The 22,778-nt window shown below is 44.7% G+C and overlaps 2 long non-coding RNA genes across 2 annotated transcripts in view; one reads left to right on the forward strand and one right to left on the reverse strand.

Moving 5' to 3' along the window:
* The window catches only part of LOC135420382 (uncharacterized), a 249,349-nt gene that overhangs the window by 54,819 nt on the left and 171,752 nt on the right, over positions 1 to 22,778 (forward strand). The window lies entirely within an intron of this gene.
* LOC135420043 (uncharacterized) lies at positions 19,592 to 20,798 on the reverse strand. Its single transcript, XR_010433310.1, has 2 exons — positions 20,665 to 20,798; positions 19,592 to 20,543 (listed from the first exon to the last, which is right to left on the reverse strand). It is a non-coding gene; the product is annotated as an uncharacterized LOC135420043 (long non-coding RNA).

Here is a 22,778-nt window from a genome sequence, read left to right on the forward strand (position 1 = left end):
GACAGTCTCCCCTGCTGCTTCCCATTCAAAACTAGGGAAGCTCACAGGACAAAACCTGGGGAGAAACTAGGCTTCAGCTGCTGGATAGAAACACAGTTCAGTGTCATGGCTTGGCATCTTCTGGCTTGCTTAGAAAGAAAAGTGATGTCTCTGGGAACAGGCACTGATCTGTATTGTCTGTAGCTCAGCTGAACATGCCCCTGCAGCTGACAGGGCACCCAGAGCAGTGTGTGTTAGCAGTGTTGCTGTTGGGGCTGAGGCGAGATTGGCTCCTTGTCCATGTCCTACAAGGACATCTGTGACTGACTGACACCTGACATAATTCCTCTCATACCCACTTGTCACCTGAAATCCTCTTGCCACGTGACACTGGTACCTTCAGAGGAGACACTGCTTTCCTGAGGAGGAGGCTTTGGGTCAGTAGATCCTGCCAGGGCTGTTTCTGGGAGAGCGTTTACCACACACCTCCAGGGCTGACAGCTCAGCCCCTCTGACAAACTTTTGCCTGAGATTTAAGAGACAAAAATACTGTGTTTGTTACAAATGATTGCCCCTGTCCTCTTCAGTCCATATCATTTTCCAGTCTGACACAGTCAAGTTATCGAATCAGAGCTTCCAGAGGCTGGATTTATTTTATTTGTGACCAGGCAGTCCTGGAGACACAAGCTGCCAAGTATCTGTCAATAATCAACCAGAGGATATCTTATCTTTTTTTTTTTTCCTTGGCTAAACACATTGTAAAGGCTAACACACCATGAATAATAGATAGTCATAAAAAAAACACATCCCCTGTAAATCTGTCCCAGCTGTTACTGGGCTGAATTTATGACAGCAATATTTAATCAACTGTTTTCAAGAAGAGGGTTACAAAAACACTGTGCTAAAAGTTTTGGGTCTAGCAAGAGTTCTCTGTTTTCTGGCCTGTAAGAGTCCAGGAAATGGAGAAATGTGGGAGGTGATGTGGACAGAGACTTGGGGGCTTTGTTTTTGTTTTAATCCACAGCCATGCTGGTGTGCTGAATAACCTGAGACAACCAACAGGGAATGGATTTGCAATCTCTGTGTTTTGTGGAGTGTCTGTCTGGTAAAAACAATGCTTGAGAAGTCTGATTCTGCTCTCATTAACCTTCATCTCTTGCTTTTCAGGTGTTTGTTTTCTCTGTGTTATGAGATGCAGGTAACTTTTCAGCTGTGGTGGTTGAGATGTTAACTGTTGCACCTTTCCCTGGTATCTACCCCCGCATTAAGGGAATCTGAATTTTCAGTGTGAATTTGGACTTGAGTTCAGCTTTCTGGTCATCTTTGTGTTGTCAGGCCTCATCCAACTGCCTACTGGAGGCCTAGATTTTTAGCCATTTTCCCTGTCCTCTGGACTCTTCACATGCTGCCTGTTTCAGAGGTCTGGCAAATCACAGGTCAGAACTTTTCCACCCTCAGAATATCTTTTGTAAAAATAGTAGTTTGAATAAATGAATAGAAACTTTCATTTGCATTCTGGTGTTTGAGACTTCAGGATCCATTTGTTAAGTGATCCTCTGTGCAGCAGTGATGGCTGCTATGTTTTCATAGCAACAGGGCTCCAAGAAAAAGTTAATACTGCAAGGATCCTGGTGAAAGACTGAGAATCCGGAATTGTCTCATTCAGAAAAGTTTTCATTGTGATCATGTCATGTCAAAGTAGGACTGTGTGTTCAGATTTAGGCTGACAAATGTTTCTTCACACTGCTTAAGGAACTTGTTCCAAGTGTCTGAAATGCCTCTCCAGAGCCACAAGCTTAGTGGAATCCAGCATTATAGGAAGTCATCAAAATGATTTCTGCATCCAAGCAACTCTTGGTACAAATAACATGCAAGTTCAGATAAGGGTAATCAAATCGTGTGCCGCAGGTTGTACGATGATATCTGCAGGGGTTGGGAAAGCTCTGCTTCCCAGTGCTCCCCAGTGCTCACCACTGGGGCTGGCAAGTGGCCAGGCTTTGCCATTGATTTGCCTGTCAAACTATTAGGGCAGCAAAGTTCCATTCAGTGTTAATAACAGCAATGAAATCCATTGCTCAGCTGTTTTCTTTTGCTTTCTTAAGAGCACTGTGCTTGAAGGTGGCCAAGAGCAGCAGGTTATAGAATGCAATCTGTTCTTCTGAACTTTCTACTCTTAGCCCTTTGGTGTTTTGAAAGCCTCTGGAGATGATTTAGGCTTCCCAAAAGTGCAGTTCCTATGGGTGCACGAGCCTTTTCAGTCCTTGACTCAGGCCTGTGGTTTTATGGGAGAGGATCTTTCCTGCTGGGGTGTGCCAGCCGGTGTGGTATTTGACTAACAGTGAATTAATGCCATGCCCTGGAGAAAAGGCTGCTGAAACAAGCTGTCAGGTCAGGCTAAGGCTTCCTGTCATCTGAGGGGATCCGGGCAAAGTCTGCAGCCACCAAATAGCAGATTTACACGCAGTGCTGCTGCAGCTGCAGTAAATCTAATGTCAGTTGTAACATGCCAGAGGAAAAGCTTTTCAGGCATGTTGCAAGGATGGCTCTCAGTGTGGCAGAGCAGCTAGCTCTGGTCCCAGACAAACATTAAGAACGGCAGAAATACTCAGAAATTAAAAAGAACTTCGTGGGGGCAAGTTGCACCAAGATGTTTTTTTGGGCTGGGATTCAGGAGGGAGGTGGGTTTCTTACCAGATTTACTGGTGCTTAGCTTGGTACTGTTGTTGGTTTGTTGTTTTGTTCGTGTTTTTATTTTTTCCCTCTCCAAATGTGTTGTGTATGCTTTCTGAATACTGCACTTAGGCTTTTAAACAGAGGTGAAGGTTCGAATATTGATTCAGTTTCAAAATGTAGGTAAAAAATGGCCATTCCTCCCTTTTCCATCTCTAACAGCTTGCTTACGACACTGTTAGCTGGAATATGTTGCAGTGCTGTAGACCTCTGCACCTTGGACTTTCAGGTGTGTTTTGCTGATCCCATTGCCCCCCAGCACAGGCCATTAGCAGGAATTTCATTTCAAGGGAAGGGAGAAACTCATATCTCCCCTAACACAGGAAAGGTACAAGTGCTGTGAGATTTGAGCCTCTTGGCTTCGTGACTTTTTTATTGCTGGCTTCATGATTCACGGGTTCTGATCGAACCAATTTCCAGCAATAAACAGCAGGGAGGCAAAAAAATGTGTGTCATGTAGATAATACAATGAGTGAAGGGACCAATGACCTTGAGAGGAGGGTGAGCCAGTCCTGTTGCAAAAGAGATGGCTCATCCTGTTGTGTAGCGTGGCACTGCCAGGAACCCAGGGCAGAGAGAGATGGGAGAAAGCACAGAAGGGAGACAGGAGGAAGAACCACAGGCTCTGGTTCATGCAAGCATGAACCCTGCTCCTGCCTCTGTGCCATGGGCCACCTGACGTGGGCACATCGGAGAGCAGGAGGATGGACACGTCCCACACATGTTGGCAGTGGGTCTGAGCGTGGGCACGAGATATTTTGGTTTACAGCCTGTGAGGTCCTGCCAGTTTCTCAGTGCCTCTACCTCGCGATTTTGGGGCCCAGCTTGCTGTGCAGCAGCAGTGCAGCTGTCACACACTCCTTTGCCCGACGAGCCCAGGCCATCAGAAAGCAGGCAGTGAAAGCAAATGTGAAGCTGAACTTTCACTTCATGGGTTCAGCAGAATTTGACTCAGCTTGTAGATAGAAATGATGAGCAAAGCAATCTTGGTACAGCAGAATAGCTGCATGGATTTGGGTTGTTGGGTGGATGTTCCTTGTGATTAGAGGCTTTATCTCCAATTGCATTGATTTTGCCCTCTGTTCTTCCTTATGGTGCCTATTTCATCTCTCTGATGGAAGATATCCTCAGCTGAAAAGATGAAATGGCCAGCCTGGGTGGTGCCTTCACCTCCCACAGGCTCGTGTGAGCTGGTTTCCTCAGGTAGAACCTTTTCCAGCAGCTCACAGGTCCAGGGCAGCTCTTGGAGCTGGGCCCTGCTCCCTTTTACACTCAGGGTTCCACGTAGTCACTTGCTTTTCTCGTCCCTCTGCATGACATGCTATCGTGAGACATCTTATCAACATTAGCACTGCCTTGAAGAGAGCTAATTTATGTGATAAGGCCTTATTGCTCATTTCTCAATCTGTACCAGCACTGCCTGCTCAAAAATAAGATTATGGTGATCAAAAACCCTGCAGGACAGTCACCTTGAATAGTGTTGTGCTCCTGAAAATGGTGTACGTGACACAAATCTTTATCAGGATGTCATTTAACAGGGAAAGAAGCTATTGTACTTCTACCAGCTTATACTGGGTATTTAACATTTTTATTGTGTGGAGTTTATTATTTTAATGGATCACCATGATTATGCAGCTGCACTGTTCAGCAATAAAGAGAGGGATGTTGCCTGGCTAAGTCCACTGGCCCTGGGTGAAGTCTCAGTGGTGGTTGTAACCACCAGCAGTGCTAAAGCAGCACCGCTGTGGCTGCCTGCTGTATAAGGGGCTGAGCTCGGTGGGAAAAGCTGGCAGGTTGTCCTGAAACAGCAAGCTTCAGAACTTTAATGGTAGCTGGTTTGTTTTTATGAACAAGCCAAATCTCTCTAGCTCCTCTTTATAAACAAGTGGTTTAATTAGGCAGTCTATTTATGGTGAGATGTGTATCTAAAGTGAAGGGCATTTCTTCATCGCCTTCCACTTTTCTAATGATAAGCACAGCTACAATAAATTGCCTACCTTGGGAGAAGTATCTCCATAGATTTTTTGGTTTGATATGGAGGGTGCCCTTAAACTTTGCTTAACTTAACCTTGTGTTGTTAATTTTTCCCACCTGCAAAATGGACACAAAAAAAGGAGGGGGGGGAAGCAAAAAGTTAATTTCTCAGTTGCTGTGAACTGGCATAACTCTTAAAAAGACAACATATTTAATGTCTGGTTGTTAGTAGCAAGTGATTTATTTGTGGGCATATTAACCTGACACAGATACATTGGTCAGCTGTGTAGTCTGTGCTTTGGATTTGGGGTTTTCAGCAGTGGAGCAAATGATCTGCTAAGGGGAAATGTTGGGATCACTGGAGGCTCTCGAGGAACAGATTAGGTAGACATCGGTCTGGAAAGATGCAGCTGTAATTGATCTAGCCTGGGCCAAGGAGGTGGATGAGACTGAGTTTTGAGAGCCATTCCTGTGCTCTTGTTCCAGGGATCTGGTTCACCATCTGCTGTTAACTAGGGAAGGGAAGGACAGTGACATGACTATTTGGGAAGTGCCATCAGCTGGTTATAGATGGGGGTTGCTGAGACAAGACGGGAATGCTGTCAGGCTGATTGTGCCAGGGATGGAGCTTGTTTCTCCTTACCCCTTCATCCATGTGCAAGGTTTCTGAAGGAGCTTTCCATCCACCATGGGATGGTGTGAGCAATGCACTGTACTCTTGCAGATGGTACTTGAGGTCCTGTTGTCTCTGGTTACCTTTCCTTCCTCAAAAGGGAAACGTGGCTGTACTGAGCCAGGCGAGAGACCCATCTAGTCCTGTACTGGCTCTTGACAGTGGCCACTGCACATAAACCAAGAGACATGGGAGAAATATCTCCATAGATTTTTTTGGTTTTGAGAGATAAACTCTTTGGTAAGAGACATGAGCCAAGTGACACTTCCTTCTGGGATGTTCTCTCCAGTGGAGATGTGTCCTCTGCTTAATAGCTTCCCATGGGGTTTTCTGTGCATTTGTCAAATTGGTTTTGGAACCCTTGGTAAGCCCTTGATATCTTTGGCATCTGCTGGCAATTAGCAGTTTTATAGGTTGTAGTTGAAGCCATCTGCAATACTTTGTTTTGCTGGGTCCTATTCTGAAAGCTTTAATCATCCTTGTGTTGTGGCAAAGCCTGTGCTCTTGAATCTCCTCATTAGCAGGTCTCTCTTCTCCTTTTGTGTTAGAAAAAGGTGAAGTGCACAATGTCACTGGGAGTGTTGTGTTTGGAGGCAGGGGTATGAGTTAGCAGCATGGGAACAGGCAGATAAGGTTTTTCCATGCACAAGTAGATTGCAGGGGTTTTGTAAGTCACCGCTGTATTTGACCAGCTCTGTTTACTTAAATATATGATTTCTCATATACAAAATAAGTTTAAAACCTCCTTTGTCTCATTAGGGATTGAAAGAGAGGTGTGTATGGGAGGGCACTGAAGCAGATGTGGGGTGTAAGTAATGGCATTCCCATGACCACATCATGAAGGATGTAACAACATGGCTTTCCTGCCCTGGCTTCTCGGAAAAACTGTTAAAATGCCATTTTGTGCTGGCTTTGTTTTTTTCTTTTCTTGCCCCTGTTAAGGCATTACCCTGGGAACTTGCTCCTTCTCAGCAGCTCAGCAGAGACTGTGACCTGATCTGAGCCACCCTGGGCCATGCAGTCAGGCAATAGAGCACATCAACCTGAAAAGGTGGGGAAATGTGTTGGGTTTTAGCTGCCTGGGATCCCTTGCCCTTGGCTCCATGGCTGCAGTTAGGAAGTTCAGCTTGATGCCTGAGGTGGGCCTCTGCAAGTAGGTTGTCTTCCAAGAAAATGGGATGCAATCGTCTGTATCAGGCAAGATGCTGAGGGGACCATCATACCTGTATGCAGCTGGTCTAGAATGCAACATGGTCTTCTATTGTTACTTATAATTTCTAAATGAGGAAAACTACAGATTGTTATGAAGTCCCAGTTCAGAAGTGCACATAAAAATCACAGAAGTGTAGAGATTGTTTAGACTCCCCAGGTTCTGTTTTCAAAAACCATTTAGGGCTCCTGTATGCCTGATTACAGTTTGCCATTAGGGATCTAAATGCATCAGGAAAACATAATTTTTCTTGCTACTTCTGCCACTTCTGGGAAATCACATCCCAAATCTCCACGTGGGTCAGATTGGAGTCAGTCCTGTGAAGGGAGCCAGAAAGAAACAGTGGTTCTTGAGCTTGGCCAGTCTGCCCAAGGCATCTCTTGTTCAGTGAATAGGCACCTAAGCAGTGGCCCTTTAAAGTAACCCAGACAGTCACGACACTTGCCTACACAGCACTCACAGGGACAAAAGAACATTTCATAATTGTTTGTCCAGATAAACAAGTGTCAAGCCTGCACTCTGAATTAGTGGTGGTGGTTTAAGTTAGCCTTTATTATCAGCAGAAGAACACTTGTTATTTGATCTCTCAGAAGAATGCCTGTGCTGCTCCTTTGCTCACACAGTTAAATAAACACAGGTGATAAGGTTTTTCTTGTGTCAAGTATTATTTTAGACTACCCAGAGAAACAAATAATTTGATTAAAAAAAATATCAAGATTGCTTCCTAAATGCCAGTGGAGGTCAGTTAGTTTAAACCAGCTCTGGTAGTGAAGCTGTAAAATGAGTGTAACTCCAGACAGGGTTATGTTTTCTGTAGTCAAAGGTGGTGAGTGATAAGACTTGAAGTTGAAAGCTGGGTAAGGCAAGCTCATAGACTGTCAGAGAGTTTAAAAGTATAAGGAATAGGAAAGAAGGCAGGTTAGCTCTATTTTAAGATGCTGATTATGTATGGAAGAATTACAGATTTGTCTCAGAAAAAACCCAAACCAAAATTGGTCTGCCTGTATTTAGTAACACCACTTTAGAGTGTATCAAGATACTGATGCCAAATGGGTGGTTCCAAAAAGACCCAAAAAAGACCCAACCCAAAACCCAAGGTGCTGGCAGCCTGGCAACCTTTCTATTACCTTCAGTGAAGGAAGAACTGCTTGTTCACAGCCTGTGACATGGGGTCATTTGAGGGTGGGTTGCAAAAAGGGGCATGAGAAAAACAAGGACATTTGAGCGGGTGTTGCACTGTGAGGATATCTGTGTGATCACCTCTTCTAATAAATCCTTGCAGTATGTGAGTTGAAGCAACTGCCTTAGCCCAGTGTCCTAGCTCAGACATGGATGCTGATAGAGATAGTGGGTTTTTTTGCTAGAAAATGAAATTGCAGCCTTCCTGTAGGTCCCAGTCCTATACAGGCAGAGAGTCATTTTTGTTGTACCTATGGGGCTGCCTAGGTGAGTAACTTATTGCTGGATAGTTTATTAATGTTGATGCAAACAAGTGTATTAGCTTCAGAAGGCTTAAAATGAAGCTCCAGATTGAAAGAAAAGGCCCATAATCCTTACAGATACGTTTCATGCTCCTGCAAAAGGTCAGTTTTAACTTGATTGTTGAAAAAAAATCCCAAAGTTCAGAAGCACAGTCAATCTAAATGTGTTGTGCCTGCCAGCTGGAGATAATTCCTTGTTGGCCAATACAGCTCTACTGGCCTCTGTGATACAGCTGGTGAATGGTCAGTTATGTAGACCAATGTGGGTCCTGCTCTGCATAATAAACCCAAATTGTTATGTAGCACTTGCTATTTGTCGGTCTTCAACCACTCTGCAGAAGCACATCTCGTGTTTTAGAGAGGGCAGAAAACATGTACAAAGGGCAGTTACTCAGCTGAAGTTTGCCAGTGGCAAGCTGTGGACTAGCAAACAAGTTCTAGTCTATTAGACTAAACATTTGAGTCTGTCTAGTCCATTAGACTAGAACTTGCTGGTTCTAATCTAATCCTTCCCAAGAGATCACACTGTTACTCCCAAATGGTAACTCAACAACAGTTATTTAGAGTGCGTAGGATAGGGAAAATTCCTCATTCTGTCTGATGAAGATCCCTGCTGAAAGCTAAATGAGTTCAGGCGAGGAGGAATTCTCAACGTATGGCATTGGAAATGAGCGTAATGGATATCTGAGTGGATGCCTGGGCTCTGATTCAGTCCTGCAGGTGGTGAATGTGCACTGCTTGTTGTGGGAATAAGGCCCCTTTTGCCCCGGTAAAAAAACCACGTCAAGGGGAGCAAGTGACTGCTAGATCTGTCCTGCAGTTAATGACTCTTGGAGTGAAGTAAACTTCACTTCCTTTTTTGACTTTTCATGGAAAACATAGGGACAGAGACTCTCCTGAGAATTCCCTCTGCCTGGAGTGTATTATTTGTGGCACTGCCAGGAAACCAGAGCTAAGCAACAGGCTGAACCTGCCGAGGATGGTGTCCTGCCTGCAGTGCCCAAGCCATCACCTCAGTGGGAAACTGTGCAGTGTGAAACACTGATGATCTCTGCTGAGAGAGACAAGGCAGGTCTGGCACTTCTGTGCTCCTTGGGGGGGACATCCTCAATTTGATAGCAAAGGAGAAAACAAGACCAAACAGCACAAGATGCGAGGTGCAAAAGGTTTCCTGTTCAGCTTTGTGGATTGTCCTAGGTTTTGGTACACAGAGACGAAAGAGGGCAGGAAACATGAATCTTGATTTGTTTTATTTTTCCTTCTTTAAGGCAAAGGACAGATATTAGAAGGTCAGGAAAAAATAAGTCACTTATTAGGAGGGGTTATATTGCAGTTTTTCTCAGTGACAGTAACACTTTCAGCCAGAAGCCCTTACCTGTGTGTAAAGATCAACCTTCACTGTCAGAGTTTACCCACGAAGCATGGGGCACAAAGGGAAAAATCATCCATTTGGATTTACAGACGCAGAGTTGAGCACAGACAGATAACTGGCCTGCTCCAAACCACAGAGGTGACATGTTAGAGGAGACCTGGCCTTGCCCCAGTGCCACTGCTTGCAGACTGGATCCAGCTTTGTCCTGCCCCCTCTCCTGCCCCTCCTCCTGCTCGCTGCAGCGCTGTAGTAACACGCTCTTGGAGCCGGTCCATCAGCTGGGAGAGGCTCACAGCTTGCTGTGCCTCTGCCAAGTGGCTCCATTAAGAATTGCTTTCATGATTACAGCGCTTATGCAAGCGGGGGAGCAGGCTTTTGGGAGGATGTTTATATTGCACAGATCCTTTATCTAGCTTGACTATCTCCTCATTACCTGCATCGAAGAATTGCCTGCCTTAGTGGCCAATAAAAACTAAATTGCTAAATCCAGCTTTGTGTAACCCTATTTACCTTTTGTACCAGATTAACCTTTATCATATTTGCAAGTGTGTTGGGAAAGTAACATAAACAGAGGTAGGTGGTGGAGGCAAAGGCCAGCCTGAGAGAGCCAGCAGTGCCCTGTTTGCCAGGGCACCACAGATAAGAGGAGGCTTGTGCCAGGCAGGGAGTTGCAGAGAGGCTGTTGCCGAGCTTGTGCTGATCAACATGGTGGTTGTAGGAGTCTTCCACACCTTCTCTGGATTAGCAGAAATGGCTGGGGTTTAAGGTAAACAGCGAGGAGCCCAAACACTGTAGAAATAGCTGGTGGGGAAATGAGTCCTGAGGGCTGGCACTGGCAGGCAGCTGCCCTGGGTGACTTGGCATTTGGGTCAGTGCCAGCCTGATGCTGCCATGCTCTTCCCAAAACACACCCAGAGCACAGTCACCATCCTGCCATGCTCAGCCTGCGTCTGGGGCACATCCAAGGCACTTGGAGGATCTGTTTTTTGTGAGCTGTGGAAGACTTCAGGTGTCAGGGATGGTGGCTGTCTGGTGGGATAGACAAGGTAGGGACCCAGGGAACCAGCTCTGGTGGAATGGTGTTGTGGCCTGTGTTTTTGCTGGTGTTTCCCTACTGATAGAGACAGGAGGGTTTCCAAAAGTTCAGATGAGGGGAGCTTCCCATTTTTGTGAGAGCCTGCTCTGTGGGGCTCAATTGGAGCAGATCTGGTTTCTTGGTCAAATTGGTCAAGTGATGGGAGCTGGACCAGGCCCTTTTATCTCTCCAGGAGACAAAAAATTAAATTATTTTTACCTTCAGAATATTTATCAGTGAACCAAACAAGTATTCCCTGAGCAAACAATCCCCTTCCTCTCCCACTGCAGAATATGTTCCTGTGCCTTTTGCCTGCTACTGCATTTGCAACAAACGTGTCTACACAACTCCATGACAACTACAGCCCTGGCAAAAATTTCTAGGATACATCAGTCTTACAAATGGATCTCACATGCAGTTTGCACTTTGGGTCATGTTGAGATCTTGCTGCTTCACATTCAGATGTATTTCCTAGAAAGTGTGGCTAGACTGAGCAGCTGAGAAATCCGTGGATTAGTAGATGCGTGGATACATGTTCAATTTTTTCCCTGGTGTTTTGTCCTTTCTAAGATTCAGAAAAATATCTGAAGTAAAACATACATGCATTTTTTTCACCAATACTTAATTTTGTAGCAGTATTTCTGGATGTGTGGAATATTCAGTGAATTTGAGGGCAACTTTTGCAGCATTTGGACAAGCATTTGCCATTGTGAGCTGTATTGTCCTGGCACTGAGTTCACAAGGCTGAGTCCCATGAAAGGGAAACTGGTGCTACCCTTGGTCATTGCTCCTGTTTAACTGAATGGAGACATTTGTCCCTCTCCTGAAGAGGCCACATTAAGCTAAAACCTGCAATCTCAATGCTTTGCCTCATCCATGAGGTCCCAAAGCCTTGTTTCCAGTCAGATCTAACAGGGCAAAAGAGTCTTCCTTTGTTGCTGAAAGGAAGAACAAGAATGGCACAAAGCACTGTTTGCCTTTAGGGCAAGGTTTCAGGGTCCTACTGTCCTAAAGCAGTGAGCAAAGGGAGGTAATCCCAAAATAAATCCTGGGAGTGCCAGTGTTTCCAGTGAGAGGTGGGTCAGAAAGCTCATCTCCCATTCCTGACCTGGAAAGCCCAGCAGTGACCAAACTCCCTGCTTCCAGCACAGATGCATCCGGGTTGTGCACCCTGAATGGAACCAAGCTTCATCCAGTTCTGAGCCTGGGATGTGGTTTGGAAATGGAGAACTGGAGCCATGTGAATGTGGCACCCAAGAACAGCTTGAACTTGGGTGAAGACTGATTGTTTTGAACTCTCTCCGTTCTGTTGTGCTGTTAAACAGCAGGAGCGTGACTTGGACACAGCCCTGGATCAGGTGTGACAGGGCAGATGCAGCCAGGAGGGGAGAGGTGGAGCAGCAGAGCCCAGTTTCCCTTGTGCCACCTGCATTTCGGGTCTTTAGCTGACGCATTATTGGTGGCCTTGACACATTGTTGGTGGCTCTTTAGAGAGAAGCAATGACTTTGTTCTGTTTATTAGAATGAAGACAAGGTGAAGTCAGTGGGCAGAAGGCCATGCAAAGGAAGAGCTGGGTCTCAGAGCTTCCCCGAGGGGTGGTGCCCCTTCCTTTGTACTGAGGTTGAAACAGGTACATGCTTAATCTCTTTGCTGAAGAAAAGCCTCCTGCTCCTCAGCCTGTTAGTGGACTGTGACAAGCCTAGTCACAAGTGACACCGTTTACATGGGATTTTGTCAGCAGCAGGTTTGCATTTTTAATTTTTTTTTTTTTTTTTAAATCATTTAAGAGAGTTACATCACAGAAAATGCAAGCTCAGTGGAAATTTTACTGTCCTGGACTTTGCAACTTTTCCAGAGCAAGAAGCAATGAAGCAGATAATCCCATTTTCTCATATCTGTGACTTTGTCCTTCTTGCCTGGCATGAATTTGATCATGATGTCTCTGTATGTGCTGGCTCCTGTTAGATGCTGGTGGGGACAAAGAGTTTGGGAGGGTGTTGAAGAGCAGAAGAATATCTGCAGCTGTTGGTTAATGTCTCACTTGCAAGCAAGGCCCACAGCAATAGGGAATGGTTAATGGCTCCAGAGTCTGGATATTGGCAGGACTGGGCTTGGCTGTTGTTTTGCTTGAGTAGTGAAATGGTGAAATCATGTCTAAGTGTCTGTTCTGATGCTGGGAGGCAGAGGTACAGTCAAATAGCAGCCTCAGCCTTTTTCCATGGAGTTTTGAAAATCTTTGCCAGCAGAAACCAAATGTGAATTAGGGCATTTCCTATTGTTGGGTGAGAGAGAGGTCTTTAAGAAAAACTCACTAAAGTAAAAAATTTACCTGTTCCCCCTACAATTACCATCTTGTTTCCAGACCCATAAGGTGCATATTCTAGGAATAGAATAAAATGCAAGTTGGCTACAAATGTTTCCATGAAAGTGTTTTTATTAGAAAATTTTTGTTGAAATTGAGATCTTTGTGGGAAAGGATCAGATTTAATGAATTTTCTGTTCTGAAAGTAGTTATGAAAACAAGTTTAAAGGCATGGATATATGATTCCATTTTTTATGAAGAGGGGCTTTTATTTCTTTTCACCCATCTCCCATTTCAGCACAAAAATCCATTTGAATTAAACTTCATTTTATTTGTAGTTTTAACGAGTTCCTGGAAAAAATGGCAGTCAAATAAGAGTAAAAGGTCAAGCCTTTGTGTGTCTGGCTACTTCTGGCTCCTTTTGGTGCTACATTGCAGGGCACTGAGCTGTCACTGAGGTCTGTCCCCTGCCACTGGTGGCATGTTGTCCAGAGCAGGGAGGGGAATAAAGGGAGGACCCTGTGAACACAGTCCTGTGTCAGCTCCTCCTGCCCTTGGGATGGTAAAGATGTGATGCCTTAAGTTATGTAGGGGACAAACAGGAGCTGGAAGGACACACAGTCCTTGGGATGAGTATTGTGAATGACTGTGTTGCATGGATGTGCTTTCCCACCTGTCTCAGGTGCTGGAGGCACTTCCAAGACTGTACAGAGCACCAGCAAACTACGGGAAGAGTCTGTTTTGTCACACGATTTAACTCTGCCACACTTCTCAAGTGGCCTTTTTAGCACTTAGTAGTTGTCATTGTGTGACATGCTGTGGTTTACTGAAAGCATAGATGTGTTTTATGGCTGCTGTCCTATCCCCTTCACCATCAGGGAGCATGTCTAGATCATAGCTGCTCTAAACAGTATAAATTCAAGAAGCTGGCGATCTCTTCCTTTTCCTTAGCTTTGGCTTGATAATCAACCTGCTGAAGCCAGAGAAAAGACTCCTGTTGATGGTAATGGATCATTTGTGCAGGCCAGGTTTGCACTGGCATGTTTCAACCATGTCTCTTTAACATTTGGAATAAGCTTTTTCGCCAGTTTCCCAGGATATGAGGGCTTGAGAAAATTCAGAGCAGCTCAGGCGGTACGTGCGTGAGTCACCCGGTGTGTGAAGGCTTTGCCCAGTCATCCCCAGATTTTCCACATGATTTGGAGCAGACAGGTTGTGTTATGGAACAGGAGCAGATGAGTAAGTTGGTTACGGAGGTTGCTGTGACTGTCTGTGGTAGACACGTGTCTCCCTTTGCTTTTGGTGACTGACTTGTCCCTGTGGGGTCTGCAAACCCAGCCAGAACTGGGACCGAGTGGGTGTTTGGGACAGATGAATTTAAATGATGGGAAAGGACTCTTCCTTGCTTCTTTCCTGACCATAAAATACAGGCAGCTGGGGATTTTTGGCAGGGTTTGAGCAGACTCTCACCTCATTCTTGCTTATGCCCCTCATCTGCTTCCTTCACCCACAGGCTCAATGGTCTGAGGTGCATCCTGAGAGAGATGATGTTCCTGGCCTGAGACTGCCACAAGTCTAAAGGTTCCCCATCTGTCCAGGCCTGACTTCCCACTGGCACTGCTGTCTCACTGCCAGCCTACAATGCATGGCTTAAGTAACATTCCTGCTACCACTGTGCAGGAGCTCTCCTGGAGCTCACTGCAGAAGATTGAAAGGAATGAATAATTTAGGATTGCATCCCTGCTTGTGCTTAGCTGGTATCTATATTCAATCCACATGCCTATGAAGCCAAAAGGCAAAACTCTTCCTGTTTCCTGGGGGACCAGGATTCACAAGGGAAAGGATTGCAAATGTATCTTGTTCATTTTCTGCTGCTGGACTTCTGATAGTCCTCCCAGATGGCCCATCCTGAGCGTGGGCATCGACAGAGGGATTATGAGGGGTTGGTGATACCTTGGCTTATTGTTAAAGCAAGTAATAGAGGCTCTGTCAACAATGTAACTTAGCAGGATGTGGAAAACAGAGATTTTTTCATCTCTTTTTGAGTAGCTGAAAACAGAATGACATGCTCTAAACCTCCTGTGTTATGTCTACTATTTTTCTCCACTTTTCCTCGCATACTCTCCAAGCTGTTGGGATCTTGGCTGTAACTGGTCTACAGCAGGGAAATGGAATTTGTCCTGAACCTTCATTCCCCTTTTATTACAGTCCACCAATCTTTCCTCTTTCTGTCATACAGAGATAAATATTGGTTTCGGAACTAAAGAGCATGTCAGGACTGGACTCTCTAGGTTGTCTCAATAATTTCATACAGTTTGTTTCATGTGACGATATTAATAAACATCTCTCATCTCAATGCATACTCTGAGCATGGGTAGGACACAGAGCCATTCTGACAGCCACAGCTGTGCTGTGCTCCCCTCAGCTTGGGGAATGTGTTGCTGAACCCCACAGGCTGGTCAGGGACCTCCTGCCTTTACCCAGCAAAGTACCCTGCTCTGGACCAGATTGGGTCAGGAAAGTCTCGTTTAACTCCATCTCCTAAATCACTGTTCTGTGATTACAGATTTTCACAATTTATCCATTTAAAGGAGCAGAACAGCAGAAGATTTTGGCAGATTGAACTTGGTTTAGTAAGAGAGAGTGCTGCTTCTCACTAGAAACTTATCAGAGCCTTTAAGTGCTTCTCTGTGCTTCTTCTTTCTCTCCTCAGTTTTGCTAACATCTATTTCTGACCAATATTTTATGAAGAAAATGCTTTGTGGCAGCACTAGAACAGCTATTTTAAGCAGGAGCTCCCTGCAGTCAAATCAGGCCACCAGTGTCTTGCTCAGTTTCACTGTCCCTCTCTGAGGGAGAAAGGAGCAGAAGCCTCTTTTGGGCATGCTCCCATCACCTGGTCTTCAGCACTTAACTGTGCTGGGGGCATGTTCTCCCTTTGTCCACAGTGCTTCTGCTCTCAGCTTTGGCTTTTGGGGGCTGAATCCACCTCCTCAAGTTCTGCCCTTCTGCTGACTAGAGAGAACACTCCTCATGCAGGGAGTGAGAGGTCCTGCATGAGGAGAAAGATGAGGTTGTTTTACCTGACACGGACAGAACTTGTCCCCTTATTCGTGGGGGACAGCTGGAACCCCTGTTTGATCCTAAAAGAAGACAGTTCCTTGCTTAGACCAAGCAGCCTGGGAAGGTGCTTGGATTATTTTCTTGCTTCTCCCTGGCAGTTCCCAGGCAGTGCTGGCAGTGCTATCCACTGTGCTGGGGGCAGAGAGGGAAAGAGGAAGAAGAGTCTGAGATGAAGGGTGAGGTTGTGTTGTGCTGAGGACTGCACTGAAACTGTGCTTGGAAGCTGTGCAACGGGCTGTTCTGGGAACACCACCATTACCCTGGTCATGCTGCTTTTCCTGACCTCTGACTGATCTCCCTCCTCAGTCCTGGTCTGCAGAAAGTCCTTGTGTGCCTTCCCATTCCACAGCCAGGATGTGACCTTCTCTTCCAGTCTCACCTGGCCTAGGCCAGCTTTCCTTGGCAAGGATGTGCCTTGCTTCCCCATGAAGAGGAGTCTGCCCTGCATCCAGTGGACTGTATTTCACATCAGTAGTTTGCAGCATGTGTTCTGCTTCCTGCTGCATTGCTGTAACAGTTTGTTCCATCAATATATTTTACCAGAAAAAGGTACTGAGAGACAGAAAGTATTTACATTTAAAGTAGTCCGTGATTAATGATGCACCTCTGAGAGATGTCCCATGAGGCCTGTGACTCCTCTCTTCTCTCAGAGAAATCTCTGTTCCACCTACACTCTGTCACCACCCCAGAATCCCCTTTGGAGGATGGGAATGGTGGTTAGAGGCATCCTGGAACACAGTTAGCAGGCTTGGAGAGGGAAATGGTTTGACTATCTTGTCCTATTTGATACGTTGCCATAAAGTTATTTATGCTTCCTGCTTAGGACCAAATGAGATAATGAAATGTAAACAGAGATAGAACTCCATTCATCTAAGGTTCTCTGTAGCTTGGAAATGGTATTGGCTTGTTTGTGAAGCAGCCACAGTCTCTTCTGTCTCCCTGGCTTTCCTTTAAGTGCTTTGTTTCTGTCACAGGTCATATGGAGACTTCTACCTGACTTTACCCGCAGACAGGAGCAAAGTACATTGTCCAAGGCCCCAGGGTGAATCCATGGCATGAGCAGAGCCCTTAGCTATGAATCCCTGCTCCTCAGCCCTTCCCCTTCCTTTCTTGCCCCTGGTGTTTTGTACCCTTTCACACACAGTCATTACCTTCTGATTCTTCTGCCTGTCCTTCAGGGTGAGTGACACAAGATGTGCTGCAGGAGATGGTCAACTCACCTGCGACAAAAACTCTGCAAATGGACTCTCTGTGACAGCATAGAATGACACTGGAAAAGTGTCATTAGTTCTCTTCTCCTTTATAAGGCCTTGCTTTTCCACAGCAGAGCCTGGGACATGCTACAGAGGATCCATGAGTAGGCTGTCACACGCTGCAACGTATGATCTCAAGATGAGGAAATCCCAGTGGGACAGTGCTGGTATACTCTGGAAATACTAGACCTGACTGCATGAGGCACTGTGTTAACCCCCCAGTGCTGTATCCTGTCTTCCAAGTAGAGCAAACACTTGCTTTTTCCAGGCCTCTTTTCTCCCATTCTGTCCCTGTACCTTGAACAATCAATTTATCTCTTAACTTTTGGCCAGTCCGGGCAATTCTGCTGTGTCAGAAACATTAACCTCCTGGAAATGAAACATTCCTGGTGGATTTCTACCTCTTGCAGAAGTAGAGTTCCAGTTCCTTGAGCTCCCCACAGCCTTTAAGGTGTTCAGTCATTGGGTGTTGCCATTTAATGGCAAAATTGATGCAAGTTTTGTTCTGTGATGCCCTGCTGCAATTGCAAGGCACCACAGTCTGCAAACATCCAGACTCGGATGGTCAGACCCACCTGTTGAAGCAAGGTCTTCTCCTGAGCTGTGCTCCTTGAGGAGATCAGAGTGAATGTACACAATGCTCCTGGCCTCATTGTTCCAGGAAAAAGAGAGTATATGTGCATTATGTGCACATAGTAATAATAATAATATATGTGCTATATGTGCATTTTGGAGAAGAGCCGTGTATCCCCCATGAGACAGTGTTATCCTTTGGAGATTGGTGTATAAGTTCTACATTTTTAGTACCTTTCTTTTTGTAGGATCTAATGGAGAAAGCTCTACTCGTGGAAAGACTTTGCCAGGAAAGCACACACAGGTACCAGGAACTCACAGTTATGAGAATATGTATATATAGTTTAAGCACTAATTCACTTCTTCTGACACTGATAGGAAAAAACATGTGCTCCCTGCTCTATGGGTGTGGTGGTGGTTATTTTGACAACCTGATTACTGGTCTACAGAAGCAAAACCCCAAGTTCTTGACAAATTCTTTGTAAAAATGCTCGTGGCAAAACCAGAACTGGGTTTGATCTGCAGTCTGAAATATTTGACTAGAACATCAAAGTGGCTTTGGAGAGGAAGGGTTACTTGGTAGAACTGATGTTGCAATTTACCTGATTCTTTTCCAACTCTAGATATTTCTGACATGGATGTTGTAATCTTATTTCTAAATACCCATATTTCCTAAATACTTGGCATTTGGCCTTGTTTGTCATTGGATTCTTCTGAAAAATCAGTACTTACCTAATCACTTTGTCACTGAACAGTCACTGAATCATGACAGTGGTCTTCTATATGCATTTATATATGCTTACAGGAAACAGGACCATAATCTAAAGGCTGTTCTGATCAGTATTAGTGTGCAGGAAATTTGTGTAAATGTCTTTTTGGTGGTTATTACAGTATAACTAAGCTGTTAACAATAGTGCTCTTCCAAATCATTAAATGTCCTTACAACTCAGCAACAACAACATCTTAGTTTGTTCTGCTGGTGCCTGCTTCCTTGCTCAGTTTAAGGGCCCAATCCAACCACAACTGAAGTGGAAAGAGATATTTTGGTTGGACTTGACTGGCTTTCATAGAAGTAAAGCTTTTTGGACACACTGGCTCTAGTATTTCTCCCTTGAACAGAGTTTTTAAGGGCTGAAGATACGGGTGAAATCTGTCACTCATAGGAATTCTTCGAGGTCTTCACCCTTCCCTCCTTCCCCCACCACCCATCCCTGACTGTAAGAGAGAACAGCTACTTTTCTGTCCAGCTTGAAGGTGGTTCTTTTAAAATCAGATCAAAACTTGTAGCCAAGCTACCCAGTCTGGGAGTTATGTGCTTGCTGGAATGTTTCATGAAGAAAAGCTGGTCAGCACCACAGTGAAGCTACCTTGGGTTTGGAGGCATCAGGGTACATGGTTGGTGAGAGTGGGCACTTAGAGGTCAGGGAAGGGGTTAATGAGCTTGAGTGAGTCCATTTTCTGTTGTCCAGGAGGATACTGGTCTTTAGGAAACAGAATGACCTAATATCAGAAAAAGAGGTCCCATGTGATATCTCAGATCAAACAGCCAGAATAAATTAATTTTTGGTCCAAGACTTACACTGTGCTTGTGCACAGGAGGTGTCCTTTTCTATCCCACAACTGCTTTGTGTTGTTGACAGTCCCACCTAATGAGGGAAAAATGAAGCACCCAGCTATTTACCTGGCTTACAGTTGGTAAGCTAAGTAGTATGAGCCTCCTGTTATGTCCCTCTGGAACGGGGCATAACAGAGGAAAAAAAGGCTGGGAGAGTTGGCATGATCTTGGGCAAAGGCTGATACAAAGCCAATTTATTTGTGACAGATAAGATTTGCACAGATAAGATCTTACATTTAAATAGCACTTATTATTCAAAGGGGTCACTGAAGAAATGATATGCACACAAGCTTTATCTCTACTGGAATGGTGTTCCCCGAGGCAGTGCTGAGAAACCATTCAGAACAGCATCACTTGGTTTATCAGGACAGGAATTGAAGAATGCTTGCTTCTTGCTTCAACTTCCAAAGTGACTAAGCTCTGGAAGTACAAACAGTAGCTCTTTGCCTGTCACCAAGTCACTGGGAATAGGCCTTTTCCCAAGAGCAACCACAAAGTCTTTGATGATGACTCTAGTTTGGGCTGTGTGTGTGAAGTCACATTCAAGCCCTAGTCCCTGAAATAGTGCAGTGCCCTAAGCTCTGCTGCCTCGCTGTTGAGTCAGACACCACTTCCTGCAGAGCTCAGGTTCTCCTGTGGGATCTCTGCTCAGCACTGCCCACACCCTGTCCTGCTGTGCTCTGAGAAGGGCAAGGCATAGCCTGGGGCCAGGTGGTTGCCAGCTGTGCTTATGGTTTTTGTTTCTAAGGCTACCAAAATGATGCTTTCCCATCCAAAAAGCAGCCAGATGACTCTCCCTCCATCCCCTTTTCTTGCTTGTACACAGTTATACTGGTCAGGACCTGCCTCTGAGTAATCTCCTTGCCTTCTCTGAAGGGGGTGTCATCTTAGAAAGAAGTGTGACACGTGGTTTCGGTGCAAACTTATGAAAAATGTCCTTAAATAACCAAGACAGTTGTTGAAATCTTATTCCTTAGAGCTGTAGTCTCCAAAATTTTTGACATTTTGATATACTCCTTTTGCTTGAAAGTTGCCATTATAGGAAGAACATCCTTAGTACATCCATTGTGTAAACATTATCCATTATTCTGGTGCCCCATTCAGGAATTTTTTCAGCTGGGTACTTCTGATACCTGCAGCAATGTCCTTACACTGTTCATTGTCACTTCACTAAGATGGTGTCTGTAAGGAAACATGATCCAAGATGGTTTAGATGCTTAACCTGTGCAGTGATGTTAACAAAGAGAGCAGCTCCAGGTATGTAGCACTTGATGCCATTCCCTCTTGTCCTGTCTCTTGTTACCTGGGACAAGAGGCTGAGCCCCACCTGGCTACTGTCAGGTAGTTGTAGAGGTTGATAAGGGCCCCCCAAGCCTCCTTTTCTCCAGGTTACGCACCCACAGCTCCCTCATCACTCCTTGCAGGACTTGTTCTTTAGACACTAGAGGTATATTGAAAAATTTGGTGATTAAGACTGAGTTGTGATATTTATACCAGATTTTATACAGCTATAAAATCTACAGCTAATATTTCTGCCATAGATTACACTCACAATACAAGTGCAAGTGGTTTCTTAAAAAGCTGAACAAAGGGGAAAATGGGAGAGTGGAGGCAGGGGGATGTTGCTCAAGAGGGTTCAGAACATGAGAATGGAAAAGCAACAAAAGCAGCACTAAACTCCCAAGCCAGTGGAAAAGTTGAAATATTGACATAATAATTGACATAGCTAACTTAAAAATATCATGTCAGCTGTTAACCATTCTAGTGCTGAAAAACAGTATTCAGTTCTTGCCTCAGAAGTTGAACACTCCAGTGATGATGATGATGATGATTGTGGCTGAGTAGAAGCAGCAAAGAGGTCTTGTGCTAGAACATACTCAGAATCAGTACTTTGAGAAATTGAGTGTTGAAGGAGGACCTGAAAGACACAAATATTTCATATAGAATTTTTACAAAAATACTTTTAGATAATGTTTATACTGTACAGAACTAGACTTTTAAACAATATCTATTGCTAAAATGTTCATCTAAATACTAGAAAGGCAAGTGTGCAACCAACCCCTTAGGAATATTCACCAGTTTTGCACTCTTACCTTTCTGGACAAGAAGTGTCAGGACAGTTAGAACATCAAGCATGGAAAGTGAGAAAAGAGCCAAGGTTTAGGGAATGTTTTCCAGAACGTTTGTGTCATCACAAGTGAAATATCGTCAAACAAAACTTGGTCAAAAATGTGGTGTAGTAGGTCTGGGTTTTGTAGTTTTGCAACAGTGGGGAAAAGTACAGGTTAGAGACCATGGTCACTGCCATGGGAAGGCGTACAGCCTGTTAGAAGTTATGTAAATGAAAGAGTGATTTTAATAGATCAATGAAAAGTTTTACGTCTGCAGAATTGAGAAAGCCTTGGAAAAAATCTGCACTTTTAAAGTGCATTTGCTGTTTACAAAATATAGCTAATCTGAGTGAGTGGGAGCAGTCAATATTGAACATAATGATGAAGAGTAAAAAGAGAAGCTATTTGTATTTCACAACTCTCTTGCCACTGTTTTAGAAGAAAATATGAACCCTACATAAGGAAGCGAGCTAAACAAAAAATATGAACATATTCTTTTTTGTTGTTGTTGCTTCCAGGACAATATGGTGCTTAGCACAGAATTATTTAAAATATTTTTATATAGTATGCCTACTGAATACCTGGTGCATACAGTTTATATCTGTAAAATATTATCCATGCTAACATTTTCATTACAATCCTCTATTTCAGTGAAATCTCTGAAAGTTGATCAAAAAACTGGGAAATGGAACTGTCCAGCCCATATAGTTTCTTCCCCTTTGTTTGAGGAAGCTCCTCTTTCTTCTCCCACCTCTTGCATCTGATGGTGTAATAACTGTGGCAAGTTCAGCAGAATCCTGGGGAAGGTTTGTAATTCAGATCCACAAAAGCCAGACTGTCTAAGTCACTTGCTGCTTGCAAGTCTGGTGACAAGCACGGTGACCATGGTGTTATTTCTGTGGTGGTAGGAGTGCATCAGCGTGCCAGAACTGGGCACAAGGGTTGCAGGCTGTAATGGTGAGTGGATGGGGATGCTTGTAAGGAAAACCTCAAGCTGTCATTAAATATTAAATACTGTGCAAAACTGTTAGGAAGGACAGGGCTTACCCAGTGGAGGTGAGGGCAGGTAGAACCCACAGGGTCTGTGGAGGTAGATAGGAGTGGGTTGAGTTCATGAACCATCCCCATGGAGGGCCAGAGAAAAAGCCACTCTGGTGCAAGGCTCAGGCAGGGGTTGCTTTAACTCTGTTCTCATTTGGCAAATCCTTTGTTATTGTGGGGGCCTGAGCAGCACCATTTCCCTCTCCTGCTCCCTTCTTATGGGACCATAGGTGTTGTCTCTCCTGTTACAGACTGTCAGCTCCCT

This window comes from Pseudopipra pipra, chromosome 11, assembly GCF_036250125.1.
Source record: "Pseudopipra pipra isolate bDixPip1 chromosome 11, bDixPip1.hap1, whole genome shotgun sequence".
Taxonomy (NCBI): Eukaryota; Metazoa; Chordata; class Aves; order Passeriformes; family Pipridae; genus Pseudopipra; species Pseudopipra pipra.